A 7,048-nucleotide genomic window follows, 5' to 3' on the forward strand; every position below is an offset into this window, starting at 1 on the left:
TCCCCCGCCGGGCTCGGGGTACCCCCTGCCATTGTCCGCCGGGCCCGGCGCCCCGACCGCCCTCCCCCCCGCCACCCACCCGCGGGCCGGGCCGTCGCCCACCGCGGGCCCCGCTGTGCCGGGCCGTGCTGTTGCCGAGCCTCGCCGAGCCTCGCCCGCCGGGAAGCGGCGCCCGGGTGCCCGCGGCCTGGCTTGTCCTCGCCGGGGCTCCGCCGCTCCCGGACAGCGAGCGCCGTGCTCCCGCCCTCTCTCCCTCCGCCGAGCGGCGCGCCGCCGGCCCCGCGCCCGCCCGCTCCGCCGGGCCGGGCCGCCATCGGCGCCCACCGCCTCCTCCTCGGCCGGCCGGCGGCCCCGCGGCGGGCGGTGGCGGCTCCGTCGCTACCTCCAGATGGGGGCCGGGGTCTCCGCCGCCAGCCGCGCGGGTCCGGGCGCCGCGCCACGCCGCCGCCGCACCGGCACGGCTGGGCAGGCACGGCTGGGCAGGCACGGGGCGGGGGCGGCCGGGCGGGGGGCAGCGGCCAGGGTAGCGCAAGGATGTGGCACCGGGGCGGTGCTGCCCGGGCTGAGCAGGGGGCAGGGCAGGGCCCGGCTGCCCCCCGGGGTGCCGGGCGGGGTGCTGGGTGCCGCCGCGGGGCTCGGCTCGGCTCTGCGCTGCCCGGGCGGACCCGCTCCCCCCGCCCGCCGCTGCTCTTTGTTCCCCCCCACCACCACCATCGGGCCGTGCGGGAGCCCCTGACCGTGCCGCCACCGCCTTCTCCACGCCGGGCAGGGGCCCCACTCAGCCTCTGTGCACGCTGCGGGCGGCAGCACCTGCTGCCCGGTACTCGCTGCCCGGACGGGTGCTGCCTTCCCCGCTGAAAACACCGTTCTGGAGCGGTTGCAGGTTGGCGCCTCAGCGGGCCTGCAGGATCCGACCAGCGGGCATCCCTGTGCCCTGCCTGCGCCTTGACTGCACACCTTGGCAGCTCCTCCTAGGGCTCTCGGCTTCCCCCTTTGGCCCTGCCCTACCTGCAACTGGCCATGGGGCAGCTATTCTCCACCAGCACGTGCCCCAGCGGGGTTATACCAAGGTCCGCAACTCCATTGTCTCCCCACTGTGTGCCGCCAGCACACAGACACCGCCATGCTCAGTCTCAGAACATGGCGTGATGTGATGGGAAGCTCCATGGTCAGGGGTTTTGCTCATTACACTTTTCTACCCCCAGGGTCCCAGCCCAGGCCTCAGCCAGTGGTACCCAACCCACCATGGGCCATCTTGCCCAGTGCCCATGCGCTGCAGCGACATGGAGTTGCAACGGCTCTGTGCCAAGCGCTGCACAAGCTCCGTACCAAGGCCTAGCATCAATGCGGCCTTATTCCCAGCTCCTGGTATGGCCAGGGTCCCACTGTTTATGCCTAACCAGGGAAAAACCTTGGGCACAGCCAGTCTCTCCAGGATGTACTCCAGCTCCAGCAGCCACACCCCGGCACACCCAGGCAGCCAACTTTCCCCTTTCTCTCCCGAGCAACCTGCCACGCACGTTTCCGCCACGTTCCCAAAATAAAGCTAATAGTTTATTTATAACTCCCCCGGGGGTGGGCAGGGCTCTGCACAGGGCGGGAGCACCCTATGGTGTGGTGCCTCCCCACAGCCTGGCACCCCAGACCCAGTGAGTCAGGGCTGCCCTGCCGAGAGGCTCAGGACTGTCCCAGAGCAGTGGAGCTACATACCAGATCTGACCATTACTGCTGCCCTCACTCTGTTCACATGTCCCCCTCTGGTGCTGGCTGAGTGAGGAGAGCCAGGGCCAGCAGCAGGGCAGTTCCCCACCTGGGCTTGGTGCTCCCCAGGTGTCCTCCCCCAGAGGCCAAGCCCTCTGCTCCTGGCACAGCACAGCCCCACAGGCACTGGTGGGCAGGGCTGTACCACTCGGGCTGTGGTGACTGGGTGGCTCAGGCAACCCCAGACATGTCCATATCCCTGCAGCAGTGCCTCAGTGGTGCCCAGTGCTGATTTCTTCACTGCGCCCCACCACCCACAGTTACTGGTGCAGAGAGGAGCAGGGTGAGGGTGGCTGGGTGCCCTCAGATGGTGCCCTCAGATGCACTCCCCTTCTGCCGTGTCCCCTCTCCCCGTGCCATGGCCAGCACCAGCAGGAAGGGTCCTTCCGGCCAGGAGCAAGCAAATGGCATCCCGGTTGCGCTCCCGCCCGGATGTGCGGCACTGCGGCAGCACGGGCCGGCCCTGCCGCCATAGCGCAGCGCTTTGTCTGCGGTTCTGGGGGTGTCCTCACCGTGAGGGACCCCGCTGCCGGGCGCTGCCTGCGAGCCACCCCCCCGGCCGCGTTAGCCGAGCCCCCCGGCCCGGTCCGGCCTCGCAGAGCGCGGCGGGGCCTGCGGAGCCCGACGGGGTGACTGCGGGCTCCCTCTGGAGGCCCCGGTCGCTGTGCACAGCCCGGCCCCGGCCCCCTTGTTCCCCTCCGGGCGCACAGCATCCGATGCACAGCCCCGGCTCCCGCCACGGCCGCTCTCCGCCGCCGCAGCGAAGCAGAGGGAGCGCGGCCCCGCAGCGGGGTCTCCCGCTCGGTCTCCCCAGTGCAAAGGGGGGGAGCTGAGAGCCCAGCGCAGGGGGAGCTGTGGCGCACGGGGCCATGGGCAGCCCGGGCTCGCTGCGGGCGGCCCTCGGCAGGTGCTCTGGCGCTGCGGGAGGATGGCGGCGGAGGGGAGCCGGGAGCAGCGCGACGCCGGGGACCCCGCACAAAGCACAGGGAAGCGGGCGGGAGCCGTGGTCGTGGGGCTGGCGCACGGCCGGAGCGTGGGTGAAAGGGTTAAAAAGTCGCGGCAGGCGGGGGGGGGGGGGGTGTGCCGCGGCCGGGGAGAGGAAGGAAGCAGAGGAGGAGAGGAGAGGAGAGGAGAGAGCATCCTGCCCGGGGCTCGCCGAGGCCCCTTTCCCCCAGGAAGCGGCTTGCGGGGCTTGAAACCATTGGGGATGGAGCAGCGGGGAACCGCGAGGCTTAGCCCGGCTCTGTGCCGGCAGCGCCGTGTCTGTGCAAGCAGGAAGAGCTGCCCGCATCTGCCGGCAGAGGCAGCCCTGAGTTTTTCCCAGCTGGACAGATGTGCCTGGCTTCCCAGGTCTTCCACCTTGCAACCCCCTGCCCTGCTGCTCCCATAGCCCCTCAAAACCTTGGAGGGGTAGCCCCACAATACACACGGGCAGTGAGTGAGAGGCAGGACCTCCGCCACAAGCTGCTGGGGCAGGAACCATCGCTGCTGAGCTCCTCTGCCCTGCATGGTAGAGGCATCGCTGGGCTGTGGTCAGCTGGAGAGCTGTCCCTGCCACAGGCATGTGCAGCATAGGATAGTCCCCGAGGGATCGAGGTCCAGGGTGCCCAGCTGGGTGCTGAGTTGCTCTCAGGCACTTCCCTGCTCCCAGCCTTCAAGCAGACATGGCAACCCCCATCTCCAGCTGAGGGGATTACAGGGCCCCAGCCCTGGGCCATGAAGCTGAACCCTTGCTGGGCTTTGCTCCATCCACTCAAAGTAAACCCAGGCTTACCAGGCTCCCGTGCTCATTGGGTGCCCTTCCTATGCTGGTCTCTGTCACCCGAAGTGAGTACAAGTAGGATCCACACCAGGACATGGCGCAGCTCTGCAGCCTGGATCCTCTGCACACCCTGCTCCACTCCCAGCCCCATCGTTGAGGCTGATGAGTGGAGAGCAGAGCCAGGACACATCCCCGTACCGCAAACCATTACCAAGCTCAGTTTGTCAGCGCTCCAGCACAGTCCCAGGGCTGGCCCGCCGCATAAGCCACTGCCACCAGCTCAAATCTCCACGGCGCGGGGGGGGGGCCGCTCGTCCCATTACAGCGCGCCCCGAGCAGAGCTGCTCCCGCTGGCCAGGAGATGGGGCTCGCAGCCCTGCTTCCCTCGCCGCCGCCGCCGCGAGAGAGCTCGGCTGGTTCAGCCTGCGGGAAGAGAAGGCTCCGGGGAGACCTTGGAGCAGCTCCACGTGCCTAAAGGGGCCAACAAGAAACCTGGAAAGGGACTTTTTACAAGGGCAAGTAGTGATAGGGCAAGGAGGAATGGCTTTAAACTGAGAGAAGATTTAGGTTATCATTAAGAAGAAATTCTTCCCTGTGAGGGCGCTGAGGCACTGGCACAGGGTGCCCAGAGAAGCTGTGGCTGCCCCATCCCTGGCAGTGTTCAAGGCCAGGTTGGACAGGGCTTGGAGCAACCTGCTCTAGTGGAAGGGGTCCCTGCCCGTGGCAGGGGGGCTAGAACTGGGTGAGCTTTGAGGTTACTTTCAACCCAACCCAGTCTGTGATATGCTGGCGTGTGCATGTATGTGCATGAGATAGTGTGCGCAGGTGCTTGTACATGGATGGGGGTGTTTGTGCAGACAGGGAGGTGTGTTGGGTGTGGGTGTCTGTGTGTGTGGTGTCCAGGGATGCAGCAACTGCTGGTGTTGGGATCTGGTGGGAGAGGACGGCCCCTGCCCCAGCCACTGCCTGGGAAGCAGCATGGGTTGCCCCCAAGTGTGGGCACCCACGGGCCCCCTTTCCGTGCCTGCTGACCCATGGGGTCCCTTCTCTCCCCTCTGCTGCCTGGTCACCAGTGGTTCACTTTGGGCACAGGCATGGGACAGGGACACAGAGTAGTGGGTATGGTGGGCAGGAGCAGGCAGAGGGGCAGTGCCAGGTCGGGAAGGCAGGAATCTATTGTCTTTCAAACCCTGCCTGCCCGGGGGCAGAGGCTTTCTGCATCTCACAAAAGCCAGATTCTCCCCTGAGATAAAATCCTGTCGCCTTTGTTTTGGGGAGAAAAGACAACAGAGGCTTCCCGCCCCACAACAGAGTCGTTAATCGAAGGCATCTCCAGGCCAGTGGCTTAGAGCCACATCCCGGGGCTGGAATGAGGAATCAGCCGGTTTCCTGCTGCCCCTCGGGTGCTGTCTCCCTCTGGGCTCAGCATCCCATTCAGGATCAGAGCCATATCCATCAGGACTAAGCAACCCCCAAGGACTGTAGCATCTCCCCCAGGACTCAGCGTCTCCCTCAGGACCACAGCATCCTCCCAGGAACCACAGCATCCCACAGGGACCACAGCATTCTGCCCAGGACCAGCAGCACAGGGGGGTAGCTGGAAAACTCCTCAGCCCCACTAACACCCCACATCCCATAGGGAAGACACACAGCCCCCCAGGGCTGGGGCAGGCAGGGTGCAGGGGCAGCAGGGTGCTGTGGGCATGGCCAGGCCAGGAGTGATGCCAGGGTCCGGGGGCAGGCAGCGGGGGGGGGCGTTGGGGGGGTGTAGTGGCAGTGGTGTGTGGGAACGCTGCCTCAGGAAACCAGCAGGATTTACTGGGCTACACGCTAAATCCCCCTCACAAAAGGGGCCTGTTCGTTCGGACAGGATGCTGGTGGCTCAGCCACACTTGTTTGGCCAGCAGAGCCTGGCGGATTAAGGACAATTGGTTCAGCCCTGACAGAAAATACCAGGAATGTTAAACAATAAAAACTGCCTCCAGTTGTCGTGGGGCTGCGGGACACCCTGGGCTGCCTCCTTGCCACAGCCCCGGCTGCCCTGTGCCCACAGCCCCCCAGCACCCGCTGCTGCAGCAATGCGGGATGCACTGGTGCCTGGGGATGGGGCACAGTGGTGGGCACCATCAGGACCCCAAAAGCATCTCTGGGCTGAGCTGCTGTAGGTTGGGCTGGGGGGAAAAGGCACTGCCTGCACCCATGCCCTGCTCAACAGGTGAGCAGAAAAGCAGCAAGGCCATGGCAGGGGGTGGCACATCCCCATTTACCATGTCCCCTTGTATACCCCCACCTTGCACTAAGGACTGATGGACCCATCTCGGCCTTACCCTTTGAAATCAGCTGTGGCCCCATTTTCCAGGGAAAAGGCAACAGCCCAGCAAGCAAGAGCAGTACAAACCTTGCCAGGCATGGGGCACTGCCTGCTCCCCACGCTGCCCCGAGCATGGAGACCCCAGCTTGGAATGAGGTGGGGGCGAACTGAGCCCCCTCCCCACGCACCCATTTGTGTCCACCCCTGGGCAGGCTGGGCAGTTTGCCCTCCAGCGTGTGAATGCTCCATTCAGGGGCTGTGCGAAATGCATTGGTTCTGGCACATTAGCGGACAGCTGGGATCCCTCCTGGGCAAGGCAGGTTTCACTCCTGCCTCTGCCTGCCGTGCTGGAGCTGGGGCTCATCCCAGGAAAGGGGAGCAGGGCTGGGGATGCAGGCTGCAAGCACACCACAGGGGCTGGGGTCCCCACAGCAGCCCTGCAAGGGGCTGTGACAAGGAGGGGACCCCAGGACAGCTCTAAGAGCTGCCAGGCTCCCCAGCACATGCAAGGTACTGCACCCATGGCTGAACCAAGCCCTGCACAAGGGCAGCCACAAGCAGCATCCTGAAAGCCCAGACCCCAGTGCCATCACAGCAGTGGGCAGGACCGAGGGACCCCCTTTCCAGCTGCCCTTGGCCTAGGTCCTGCCCCACAGCTCCTGCCACCCCCCTCCTCTCAGGCCAGCTTGGGGCAAGTCATGCTGCAGAGCCAGCTTTAGGCTGGGGGGGCTGCAAGTGCAGCTGGGAGCTGGAGGAGGAAACAAGATCCTGGAGCTAATGGCCGGCAAAGCCTGGCCCTAGATGAAACCCTAGACCTGGAGCAGGCTGGCAGGAGGGGGTGAGACAGCTGCAGTCCTCCCTGCCAGTGCTCCGGGCACCATGGCCAAGGGGGATGCACAAAGCAGGCACCAGAGAGCAGGGCCTGGGGCTGGAGCCCCCCAGCTCGTACTCCCAGGGGTGTGGGGCTCCAGGGAGGCCATGCACTGTAACTCACTCTTATCTGCAGTCCCGGGGCGGGTGCGGGCAGGGGGGGTGCGAGAGGTCCCCAGGCACGGGGCCGGGCCCCAGAGCGCTTTCCCAGCCTGGGAGCCCGTGGCAGTTGTGGGATCGGTTTCAGGGCGATGCTGGTAGCGCAGTTCACGGTGGCTTAGCGCAGCAGCAGCTAATGGGGAACAGATGCGAGGGTGCTTTGTGCCGGAGCGAGTGGGAGCAGG

Source organism: Pezoporus wallicus, unplaced genomic scaffold (assembly GCF_028554395.1).
Source record: "Pezoporus wallicus isolate ANWC-B61680 ecotype Strahan unplaced genomic scaffold, APGP_CSIRO_Pwel_v1 contig_6354, whole genome shotgun sequence".
Lineage (NCBI taxonomy): Eukaryota > Metazoa > Chordata > Aves > Psittaciformes > Psittacidae > Pezoporus > Pezoporus wallicus.